This window comes from Hylobates moloch, unplaced genomic scaffold (assembly GCF_009828535.3).
Source record: "Hylobates moloch isolate HMO894 unplaced genomic scaffold, HMol_V3 SCAFFOLD_2, whole genome shotgun sequence".
In the NCBI taxonomy this organism is placed as follows: domain Eukaryota; kingdom Metazoa; phylum Chordata; class Mammalia; order Primates; family Hylobatidae; genus Hylobates; species Hylobates moloch.
The window spans coordinates 168,374,144-168,387,518 of record NW_026652277.1 but is presented as its reverse complement, the minus strand read 5'-3'; positions in this window follow the sequence as shown (position 1 = coordinate 168,387,518).

Sequence of the window (13,375 nt, the reverse complement as noted above, 5' to 3'; positions counted from 1 at the left end):
GCATCAACATGACTCTGTCAATACCTGTATCCTTATCACGTCTTTATATCTGCCAGAGCAAGTATACTTTTTCTTTCTCTTCCTCTTTCTTCCTCCTCCTCCTCTTTCCTTCTCCTCCTCCTTCTTCTGTGTATTAGCTATTCTTAGGCCTTTGCTCTTACATATTAATTTTTCAGATTCCCCTAGAAACTCAAAACCTAGTTGGGATTTTTATTGGAATTGTTTTAAACCTCTAAATCAATATGGAGAGAATTAACATCTTTGTAAAGTTAAATCTTCCTATTCAAGAGCATCATATGTTTACACATTGAATTAAATCTTCTCTAATATCTTTCAGTAAAGTTTAAAAATTTCCTTCTTACAAGTGTTGCAAATCTTAGATTTAATGTTAGCTATCTTTTATTTGTTGTTACTGTTTTAACTGATATATTTATGAAACTATGTTTTTCTTGTCGTTGCTGCTGGCACAGAGCAAGGCAATTTACTTTTGTGTGCTTGTCTTATTATTCCTGACACTTTGTAGATTCTTTTTTATTTTCTACACAAACTATTATGTTATATATTAATAATGATAGTACTGCTTCTTCTTTTCCAGTATTTCTCCAACTATACTAGCTAGGAACTTCAGCACAGTGTTGAAGCCTTATTGAGTGTACCATCGTTGCATTAGCCCTAATTTTAAAGGGAATAATTGTAACATTTCATCGTTAAAAATTATAATTGCTGTAGATTGTTAACCAGCCACTTTATCAGGTTAAGAAAATACCTTATGTTTCTCATTTGCTAAGAGTTTTTCTTCATTTGACCTGCTAGTGTAGTTAATTATGTTTATAGATTAACGTTAAACTACTGTTGAGTTTCTATGACAAACCTGACTTGGTCATAGCATTATCATTTTTATTTATTGTTGGATGTAGTTTCCTAGTATGTGTTTAGGATTTTTTAATCTATATTAATAAATAGGAATGGCTTCTATGTTTCCTTTCTCATCCAGTCCTGGTTTTAGAATTGAGGCTGCTATGAGTATACACAGATCACCGAGAAGAAGCAAAACTAACCCAGAGCCAAGGCGAGCCCTGAGTGCCATTGCTGTGTGTGCCCAAGGCCTTGCTTCCCTTGGGCTGCCCCCAGATGATGACTGAGCTTGCAGGGAGACTCAGACGGTCCATTCCTGAGTGATTCATCTGCCTTCCAACTCTGCCAAACCTCTCCTTGACTGCCCAGGAGTCTAGGATGCCTCTGTGCCCCCTCTCTTCCTCTCCTTTCCTTTCTGACAGTTCTTCCCAGCTCCATACCATTTTATATCACAGGAATTTTGCCCAATAAAATTATTGCACTTTTAATTCTGTTTTGGCATTTGCTTCTTAGAGGACTTGGATTAACACAGAAATCAAGACAAGTGTTAGCAAAGGATTGAAAAATCTGCTCCCTGAAAGTTTAGTGGGGCTTGCCTTCAAAGTCATCTAGCTGATGTTTTCTTGTGGTGAAGCATTTAACCACTCAATCATTTTATTTTATTGCTGTAGTATGATCTAGGCTTCCTATTTCTTGAATGAATTTTGGTACTTTAGCATTTCTAGGAATTAGTTCATTTCATTAAGTTTTCTAATGCACAGGCAGAAAGTTGTGGATACTTTTGTCTTAGCTTTTTAATATCTCCCAGATATTTGCTCTTGAACTTGGCTATTTAAAAAGAAAAAATAAATACCTCCCAGATCTGTACTTATGCCCCTTTTCTATTTTGATATTGTCTATTCATGCCTTCTCTCATTGTTTCTTGATCAGTTTCACCAGAGGTTTGTCTATTTCATTAAGAGGTTTCTCTTTTCAAAGAGCTAGGTTTGGCTTCCTTGAAATTATCTTTTCTTTTTTTGTATTTCATTATTTTCTGCTCTTTTTCTCCATTTTTCTTACTTTGAGTAAATTTGGTGGTCCTTTTTCTAATTCTCTATTCCATGCTGTCAGAAGCGGAAGTCTTCCTGTATATCATTTATCTATGCCAGAAAAATATAACCCATTTAAAAGAAAGAGGTTTTTTAATTCAATATCTATTTCATTTACAAAATTTATACTTCTATTACAATTCACCAGTTGGAATTTTAAATCCCTGTAGCATCATTCTTCAGGCTATACACTTTGAAGCTTATGTGTCATTGTATTTATACATAATTCCGGGTCTTTCTTGGCCATATTTGATCTAGTAATAGTAGCAAGTATATACCATTCCATTTCATTGAAGGAAAATGTATTTCCCTAATGAGAATAAAGTACAATTTAATTACTAATCAAGCAAGTTAGTAATCAAGGAAATATCCTGCAAGTTCCTATTCGAAGAGAGCAAAGGAGCTATAGTAACTTAATAAATGTTTACCTAAAAGAAGAAACACATCAGTATGTACTTGAGCTTTCTTTGGTTATTGAAGATTCATCCTCTTTTGATGTGTTAGAAAACAGTGTTAATTCTGTTGACCCAATAAGTAATCTTAAAAATTGGAAAGCAAGCAGATGAAATGGACTTTATGTTTTTATTCATTCAAAGTAGATGATAACACTAACAATCTGGTAGTAATTTTTTGAAAATGTGATTTACAATAACACATTTACTTCCGTTGACATATGTTTAAAATAGAAAAGTTCCAGTATTTAGAATGGAAAGCAACTCTCATTGCTTATGTTGCAACCTAACTACATCAATAAGATTAAACAACATACCAAGCTTTCTGCTAACCTCAGAAACTACAAAAAAAGCAAGCATTCGGTCAGGCTCAGTGGCTCACAGCTGTAATCCCAGCACTTTCGGAGGCCAAGGCAGGCAGATCACGAGGTCAGGAGATTGAGACCATCCTGGCTAACGCAGTGAAACGCTGTCTCTCCTAAAAATACAAAAAATTAGCTGGGCGTGGTGGTGGGCGCCTGTAGTCCCAGCTACTTGGGAGGCTGAGGCAGGAGAATGGTGTGAATGCTGGAGGCGGAGCTTGCAGTGAGCCGAGATCGCACCACTGCACTCCAACCTGGGCGACAGAGCGAGACTCTGTCTCAAAAAAAAAAAAGAGAAAAAAAAAGCAAGCATTCACCAACAAAGTTTTGAATGGCCAGCTTCGATTAACTAAAGTAATAAATATTCTGGCAGCTGATTCTGACAGAGTAGTAATCAACTTGATTCTGGGATTAACGCTACAATAATGTAAACTCCCTGAAATGCTTAATGTATTGCAGGCCCAGTCTAGAGTATTGAGGAAGCTGTCATTAAAATGGGATCATATGAAACAGCTTTAAGAGTACAGTGAAAAAAAAAAAAAAAAGGCAGAGGGAGAAACTCAAATACTCCTTGGCCTATAGACTTTGGGTGAACCCCAAACTTTCTGGGAACCTTTTGGGAATCAATCTAAATCAAGACGACCTACCTTGGGCTACTACATGATCCAAAGTTCAAGCGTTTTCTGTTCTTGAAAAGTAAAGGATATTGTATAAAAACATCAGGAAGGACATTTATAGCCATCTTCTATTTAGTTAAGTCCTTAGAAGCCTAGAAGAAATACAGCAGAGACAGTCCCCAAAGACATGAGAACCTACTAGAAGTGCATGTTTGGGATTCTGGCAGCTACCAAGAATGACTAAATGAGATTTGCCATTAATATTTTTAAGAGTTTCTGGTTTTAAAACTGCTATTCTCGATATTATCTATAGATCTTACAAAAAAACCTCTGCCAATCTCAATGCATAAGAGAAAAGCAGTATTAAAATCTACAGGGAGACAAGCAAAAGTAGACATTTTATTGACATTCACAGTAGTGTTTATTTGACCAATACTCATTAAGGGTCTACTGGGTGCAAGTACTGTACTGGACATGGAGACACAGCATAGAACAAGGCAGATTCTTTTCCTGGATCACAGAATTCATGTTGTAGCAGAAGAGAAAGCATTAAGCAAGAAGTTACAGTTCTGGTTATCATGATGAATTGAACATACTCACCTAGAGCAACGACTGACACAAAGAATGCACTTAAGAAACGGCAGCCCAGAAGGAGAAGTGAATGTTACAGGGAGACCTGGCCTAGGCTGGGAGCCAAGGAGGACTTCCTGAAGAAAGCAATGTTTCCACTGAGATCTGCAGGATAAATGGGAATTAACCAGATGGAAGTCAAATATGTGAGGGATAACCTAACTTTATCTGTTACTTGAGACTATCTTGCCATGCACAGAAATAACTCACCACAGCACTGTGGGGCATTTAGCTTGATATATTTTTATTGTGATAAAGTACACACAAGATATTTAGCATCTTAATCATGTTTAAGTGTACAGTTCAGTAGTATTAAATACATTCATATTGTTGTGCAATGATCACCACCATTCTCTCCAGGACTCTTTATCTTGCAAAATGGAAACTCTATACCCAGAAGCAATAGCTCTCCATTCTCCCCTTCCGCCAGCCCCTGGCAACCACCGTTCTACCCTTTCTCTATGACTTTGACTACTCTGGGTACCTCATATAAGTGGAATCACACCATATTTATCTTTTGGTGACTGGCTTATTTCATTTGTCTCGAGTCACACATTTCATTTCACTTAGTAAGGTTCATCCGTGCTGTGGTATGTGTCAGATTGTCTTCCTTTTTAATGCTGAATAACACTCCATTGTATGTATACATCACATTTTGTTCATGTATTCATCTGGCAATGGTCAGCCGGGTTGCTTGCATCTCTTGGCTATTGTGAATAATGCTCCTATGAACATACGTGTACAAATATCTCTTTGAGACCTTGCTTTCAATTCTTTAGGGTATGTGCTTAGAAGTGGAATTACTGGATCATATGGTCATTCTATTTTTAAGTTTTTGAGGAACCACCATACTGTTTTCCACGGTAGCTGCAACATTTTACATTCCCACCACCACCAATACAAAAAGGTTCCAATTAACTTGACAGATTTTTGTGTGTGTGTCTGTGGTAGTGTTTTTCATGTAATAGTCATAGACCTTGTATAGACTTATTCTGTATCATCAAGAGACACACTCCAGAAAAGGCAACGGCTTTTACAAAAATGTTTTTAGATAAGTCACAGTTTTTCTCCAGTTTCCAATTTGTACTATCAAGAGCCACAAGCAGCCCTGTTCTAATTTTGTTTTACGGTGATTATTGTGTAAATGTGTGTTTTACAACTGCCCGTGTACAAAAACCATTTAGACTCTGGGCATCAACCTTGAGATCTAACTATGATGTTGGCTGACTCTTGTCTTGAAGGCTGCTGCCATTCAAGAAGTATTTTCCAAGTCCCCATGTTCCCTAGCTGGGGTCCTCACATCAGGACTTAACTGGGCATGTCAGGGTCTCAACACTCCACCCACTGCCCCAGGCTTTCTGTGTAGGGCCCTTAATAACATGGGTCAGTACAAAATGCACAAAAATGTGTTCTCACAGCCAAGAGGGTAGGCAGCTTTTTTCTTTTAGCCATGGCTTGTTAGGAGGTGCTGTGGTCTGAATGTTTGTATCCTTCCAAAATTCATGGGTTAAAACCTAACCCCTAAGGTGATGGTATTAAAAAGTAGGGCCTTTGAGGATAATTTGGTCATGAGGGCAAACCCTTCATGATTGGATTAGTGCCCTTATAAAAGAGGCCTGGGGGAGCCTGTCAGTTCCTCTTTGCTCTTCCACCATGTGAGGACGCAGCAAAAAGGTGCCATCTGTGAAGCAGAGAGCCCTCGCCAGGAAACAAATCTGCCGGCACCTTGATCTTGGACTTCCCAACCTCTGGAACTCTGAGCAATAACTTTCTGTTTATAATAATTTATAAATTGCCCAGTCCAAGGTATTTTGTTGTACCAGCCCAAACAGACCAAGTCAGGAGGCCAGGGAAATGTCTGTGCCTGGATATTCAAGGGAGACCAGCTACGGTGCTTTCAGGGGACTCCTCCAAAGCCATGCCTGGCTATCTCCAGTTTTCCTAATTGGGAAATGAGCCGCCCAAGGTCAGACACTGACACAGCATTATCTCAGCTCACATTTCAAAATAAAGATTTCCTCTGTTCTAGGTACAAGAGAATAACTGTTCAATGTGAAGTATCCTCAGAATAGTAATTAACTTGATGAGAGGACCAAGGGAAACTCCAAAAAAAAAAAAAAGGAGACCCCTGCCCCCCGCATCCCCTGCTTTTAAATTTGGCTCTAAGGAGCTCTGCTAACTAAGACTAGTGGAGTGATTCTCTCTAGAGTATTCCATAAGAGGCAAGAGTTGGTAACAGCAGTACAAAATACAGTGTCCTTAGTTAAATAGAGTCCCATAAATTCATTAAACAGGATTCTTAAACGGAACAAAGTCGGTCATTGTGCTGTGGTGAGGAGGAGAGTAGAAAGTAAAGGGAAAAGACAGGGAGAGAGGAGGATGGAGGGAAAAACTGAACTGTCTTTAGGGCAGTTACTTTACATTTTTACTTGCAATCATTTTCTGAGGCAGCAGGAAGAAGTGGTTAAGAGTATGGGTATTGGCCGGGCGTGGTGGCTCACGCCTGTAATCCCAGCACTTTGGGAGGCTGAGGTGGGCGGATCACGAGGTCAGGAGATTGAGACCAACATGGCTAACACGGTGAAACCCTGTCTCTACTAAAAAAAAAATACAAAAAATTAGCCGGGCGAGGTGGCGGGCGACTGTGGTCCCAGCTACTCGGGAGGCTGAGGGAGGAGAATGGCGTGAACCCAGGAGGCGGAGCTTGCAGTTAGCCGAGATCACGCCACTGCACTCCAGCCTGGGCGACAGAGTGAGACTCCATCTCAAAAAAAAAAAAGAGTATGGGTATTGTGAAAATCAGGGAGTTTTTTTTTTCTGTTTACTATGTGCTGGAACATTTTAAGACTTTGGCTATAAACATCAGCTTGTCCTTCAAAATGTGTTACAAATTAATTTCACCAACACAATGCCAGAGTGTGGCTTTTTCATGTCTTCATTGCCACACACACACAGCACTCTCTCTCTCTCTCTCTCCTTCCCTCCCTCTCCCTCTCCTTCATGTCTCTCTCTCTCTCCTTCCCTCCCTCCCTCTCCCTCTCCCTTCATGTCTTTCTCTCTCTCTCTCTCTCTGTCTCACACATGCACATACACAACACACGCACACACACAAAAAATAATATCTCCTGGCCATTTTATCTGAATTTCTTTGAGGAGTAAGGTTGGACATGTTTTCATGTTTATTACTAATTTTCTTTATATTATGAAGTGATTATTTTTGTTCTTTGCCCATTTTCCTTCTGGGATATTCTATTTTTCTTGACTAACAGGTCAGAGCCTTTTTCAAATTGTTTCTTGGAATTGGTCATTCGCTCTTTAGTTTTTTATTTGGTATTTTTCATAGAGAAAATTTTTTTTTAATTTTAAGTGAACAAATCTATACTTGTTTTCCTTTGTGGTTTCTTAATTGGTATTATGTTTAGAAAGTCTTGCTTGAATAAAAATACATAAATGTTGACCCCTATCATATTCTAGTATTTCAAATGGTTTTATATTTCACATTTAAATAATTCTACCAGAATATTTTCATGTAAATTGGAGAGTATTGATGGAATACTCCAATGTTTAGGTGGTGCTCCAGGCTCTCCCAAGCTTGAGGAATAACTTTGGTATGATTAAACTACGTGGTCAGGCCTGGTGTGGTGGCAGGCACCTGTAATTCCAGCTACTCAGGAGGCCGAGACAGGAGAATCACTTGAACCCAGGAGGTGGAGGTTGCAGTAAGCCACTACACTCCAGCCTGGGTAACAGAGTGAGACTGTCTCAAAAATAAATAAATAAATACATACATACATACATACATACATACATACATACATACGTGGTCTTGGGACTTGATCAGATGTCCCTGGAGATCACCAAAATAATGCATCCTCCTGTCAGCTCCACTCCCTCTCTCTTCCCACACTCCTGGCATCCCTGGGATTCCTTCCCTGATCAAATTCCCCTCTGCTTTTGTGGAACTCAGGTGAAGCCTCGAGCACAGGAGCAAAAAAATGGGAGTTAATTTCGAACTTCACCCCTCTGCATATGCACATGGCATCTACTGTGTCTGCTTTCTTTGTGCTTTATCTTTTTACTCATCATATTCATTTGTCTCTTTTCTCTGCATTCTAGCAGAATTTCTCAAGCTTATCTTCTAATTCCCAAATTTGATTTCCATAATATTCAATCTACTCATGGTTGCTTCTGTTGCTTTTCCAGTTGTTGTTTTTTCTAAAAGCAATATATGTATTAACAAATGCTTCCCTTTCTGTGACTATGTTTTTTTTTTCTAAAAGCAATATACGTATTAACAAATGCTTCCCTTTCTGTGACTTCATTGTCTTCTAGAATCTTGGAAAGAGCATGCATAGAGATTTTCAAAAATGTTCCCATTTTTCATAGGGGGAATTCATATCACTCTGTGATATCTCAGGTTTGTCATTTTGTATTGAACTCCTAAAATGGTTTTAATGGTTGGTTAATTTTCTCTGATTCTTCATTTTTTTTGTAGACAAAATCTACACTTTTTCAGAATTAGGAGATGAGATGGTTTTCTCAATGACGCATAAGTATGATTTTGTAGAAGACCCATAGACAAGGTCACTGCCACAGTCACACACACACAGAATGTGTGAGTCACACTTCAGATCTTCGGGGCACAGACATCTGGATAATAGAAAAGTTTAGATTTGCTCTAGTTTCTCTTTGCCCCGTGTTTTGGCACTTGCTGCAAATTGCATTTGCTACTCGTCTCTGGACCAGACTGCTCTGATTCTCTTGCTCACAATGAAATGGAAATTTCCTGGCATTGATAGTCTGATACTGGTTAGCGGATTCCACCCACTCTTTTTTCCTGATAAAATGCAACGCCCAGACAATATCTCTGTACCACTTGCATTTCTTTCAGCTTCTGCTTGGGAAATTTCAAGCCTTTGAGCAGAGCTAGGGCCCTCAGCTGCTGTTCCTATTAGAAGCAGAAAAATAAAATATTGTGCCCATGGCCTAGGGTTAAAATTTATGAATTTGGGGACCATTCCATTCCAGCAACTGAAGGTTAAGGAAACAGAAATTGTAACTTGATGAAGAAATTTATTCACAGCCTTGCTAGGGTTTAATGTCAGTAGAGTTTACTGAACAAGAACAGGACTTAAACTAAGACATAAACTTCTCCCTAAGTAGGTTTGGGAGGGGTATTTTTTTTTTATTATACTTTAGGTTTTAGGGTACACGTGCACAATGTGTAGGTTTGTTACATATGTATCCATGTGCCATGTTGGTTTGCTGCACCCATTAACTCGTCATTTAGCATAGGTATATCTCCTAATGCTGTCCCTCCCCCCTCCCCCCACCCCACAACAGTCCCCAGAGTGTGATGTTCCCCTTCCTGTGTCCATGAGTTCTCATTGTTCAATTCCCACCTATGAGTGAGAACATGCAGTGTTTGGTTTTTTGTCCTTGCGATAGCTTACTGAGAATGATGATTTCCAGTATCATCCATGTCCCTACAAAGGACATGAACTCATCACTTTTTATGGTTGCATAGTATTCCATGGTGTGTATGTACCACATTTTCTTAATCCAGTCTATCGTTGTTGGACATTTGGGTTGGTTCCAAGTCTTTGCTATTGTGAATAGTGCCGCAATAAACATACGTGTGCATGTGTCTTTATAGCAGCATGATTTATAGTCCTTTGGGTATATACCCAGTAATGGGATGGCTGGGTCAAAGGTATTTCTAGTTCTAGATCCCTGAGGAATCGCCACACTGACTTCCACAATGGTTGAACTAGTTTACAGTCCCACCAACAGTGTAAAAGTGTTCCTATTTCTCCACATCCTCTCCAGCACCTGTTGTTTCCTGACTTTTTAATGATCGCCATTCTAACTGGTGTGAGATGGTATCTCATTGTGGTTTTGATTTGCATTTCTCTGATGGCCAGTGATGATGAGCATTTTTTCATGTGTTTTTTGGCTGCATAAATGTCTTCTTTTGAGAAGTGTCTGTTCATGTCCTTCGCCCACTTTTTGATGGGGTTGTTTGTTTTTTTCTTGTAAATTTGTTTGAGTTCATTGTAGATTCTGGGTATTAGCCCTTTGTCAGATGAGTAGGTTGTGAAAATTTTCTCCCATTCTGTAGGTTGCCTGTTCACTCTGATGGTAGTTTCTTTTGCTGTGCAGAAGCTCTTTAGTTTAATTAGATCCCATTTGTCAATTTTGGCTTTTGTTGCCATTGCTTTTGGTGTTTTAGACATGAAGTCCTTGCCCATGCCTATGTCCTGAATGGTATTGCCTAGGTTTTCTTCTAGGGTTTTTATGGTTTTAGGTCTAACATGTAAGTCTTTAATTCATCTTGAATTAATTTTTGTATAAGGTGTAAGGAAGGGATCCAGTTTCAGCTTTCTACATATGGCTAGCCAGTTTTCCCAGCACCATTTATTAAATAGGGAATCCTTTCTCCATTTCTTGTTTTTTCAGGTTTGTCAAAGATCAGATAGTTGTAGATATGCAGCATTATTTCTGAGGGCTCTGTTCTGTTCCATTGATCTATGTCTCTGTTGTGGTACCAGTACCATGCTGTTTTAGTTACTGTAGCCTTGTAGTATAGTTTGAAGTCAGGTAGCCAGGATCCAGAAAGGTCCCTAAGAAAAGAACTTCAAATCAATGAAATTACATAGTATTAATCCTTCTTCAATAGAAAAAGGGGATCACTCATTCAGGAGCCATGGTAAACATGTATTAATACTCTCTATTCAAGAAAAAAGAAAAAATAGTTCCACAAATACTTAAACTAAATTAGCCCCAGGCATCTATTCAAGTCTTCCTGCATCCTATCATCCTGACTGACTTTATCTCCTTCTGAAAGTATTTTGATCATCTCTTAATGTCTTTAGTGTATCTCCCCCAACTAGAATATAAATTCAATGAAGGCAAGAGATCATGCCTTTGTTGTTCTCTAACTGAAAGCCCAACACCTAGAACTGTGCCTGGCACATAATAGATGGTCAATTAACAACTACCAACTGAGTTCATGGTGGATGGTTGGATGATGGGTGCATCAATTAATGGAAACAGGTAAGGAATTTCTTGAGCCATAGTTTTCCTTTATGTGGACTCTACCCAAGACAAAATAAAAGTTGGTAGGGGCAGATAATGGTTGGCTGTGTAGCCCCACAATGATGGTTAATTTTTAATTATCCAAGAATACCCAGGTAAGAGCATTTTTTACCATTGCTATCAGAAGATCATCGTTCATTAGTCTTAAATGGGTCATTAATTCACCAACTACATTTGCCTTGTTGAATTTTGAAAATTACCCAGTGCACCATTTTCTTTAACTGATCATTAATTCGAGTCTCTGCATCCTTTACACAGTGGCTCTCACTGGCAGAAGACATGCTCCTTTAACCAAATTAACCAGGGTTTCTGCACCAAATGTTGGAATGACCTATCCTTTTCCTTGAATAGTAGTAGTCAGATATTGCACAACTGTTCTTTAGAACAAACCCAGCATAGGAACAAGGTTTCAAGGGCCATTCATGCATATTGGCATTTGGGGTAGAGGTATGAGCCCCAGGCTCATTTGTCTTAAACATGTTTTTCTCATACAAAGAGAGCAGCCTTTGGTTTGGACTCTGCAGAATCAGAGACCATGTGGTAGGGATGCAGTGGGCTGTGTCTTGAGCTTTGAACACCACCAGTCATGTCAAGAGCAGCTGATCCCTGGGACCACCCTGGAAAAGGAAGTCTCTAGAACCTCCCCATTTTAAATGACTGTGGATCACAAGTTATATTTCCCAAATCCCCAGACACTATTTCTTCATGCCCTTGGTTTAGTTATAGATACCTCTTCCTTTTGTGGCAGGCTAAGTCTCAATAACAGCTGAACAGGCAGACCTCCATGACAATTGTTTGAGCACTGACTGAGTGGTTAAGTTAAATATTAAAAGCTGATAGAGGCTGTGGCCTTATACAAAGGCTGATATGTAGCAAAAGCCCACCAAGAGTTTTGCCTAGGCTTTTCCTGAGCCTTGAAGCATGACAAGATAACAAAGGAATTCTTTTTTTTTTTTTTTTTTTTAAGGAATTCTTAACAGGACCCGTTTAGGATTAAATGAGTTTAACTGGGGTCTGATGGAATTCCCCAGACATCCACAAACAAGTTTTATTGGGGTCTAAAGGAATTCCCCAAACCTCCATGATTTAGCAGGAGGCAAGATAAGGGTAATCACCCTAGCACTTGGACCCATCTAGACTAAGTAAATTTACTGAGGCTCCAGAGGAAGGTCTTCAGGACTCAGACTTTAGAGATTAGAAAACGTTAATCACTGACGTCTTTAGAAGAGTGTACACTTATACATAGACATATAGCTCAGAAGGTCTATAAGCTCTGGAAAACATTGTAATTTTGAGTCAGTCTGGTGATATTTTCCCACCCTTCTCCCTGTACCCGGTTACAGAAGTAAATTCTCTTCTTTCCCGGTTCGTCTGCATCTCGTTACTGAGCTGCGAGAATAAGCAGCCCCACCCTCAGTTTGGTCCAGGAACACTGTTGCCTCCTCCACACCTCTTCCCGGATCAGCCACCCACCCCACACCTCTTCCCCGATCAGCCACCCACCCCACACCTCTTCCCCACTCAGCCACCCACCCCACACCTCTTCCCCACTCAGCCACCCACCCCACACCTCTTCCCCACTCAGCCTCCCACCCCACACCTCTTCCCCGCTCAGCCTCCCACCCCACACCTCTTCCCCGATCAGCCACCCACCCCACACCTCTTCCCCGATCAGCCACCCACCCCACACCTCTTCCCCGATCAGCCTCCCACCCCACACCTCTTCCCCCATTCAGCCTCCCATGGCCAGAGGGTTTTTATCATTTCAGTAGCCTTTTTGGCTAACTCTAATCAGTAAATCAGCGTCAAATAATTCCCTCAAATTTTGTTTTAAAAAACCCCAAATACTTATTGTTTTAAGTGCATACATCTGATTACTGTTTTCCAATTTGATGGTGACCATTTTGACCTCCTCAGTGGTCGGCCCCCAGGTCCCTTCCTGGTGGCTTTATCAGGTCTGCACAGGTTGGGTCATCACCTGACCTCACCCTCCCTGAGCAGGGGACAGATTGGGAGGGATCCTGGGGCTGTGGGAATTTCTGAATCTTACAGTTCTGGCCTGGAATTTAAAGTACCATTTGAAGAGTTGACTGACTGTAATTACCGTTAGGAGTATGACAGCTAAGGTAGGAGGAACTGTCTTGTAATTCAGACTTTTCAGTATAAATTAAAGAGATTTGTTTTGTTATTTTTTGTTTTTTGTTTTTTGTTTTTTTTAGATGGAGTCTCACTCTCTCACCCAGGCTGGAGTGCAATGGCCTGATCTTGGCTCA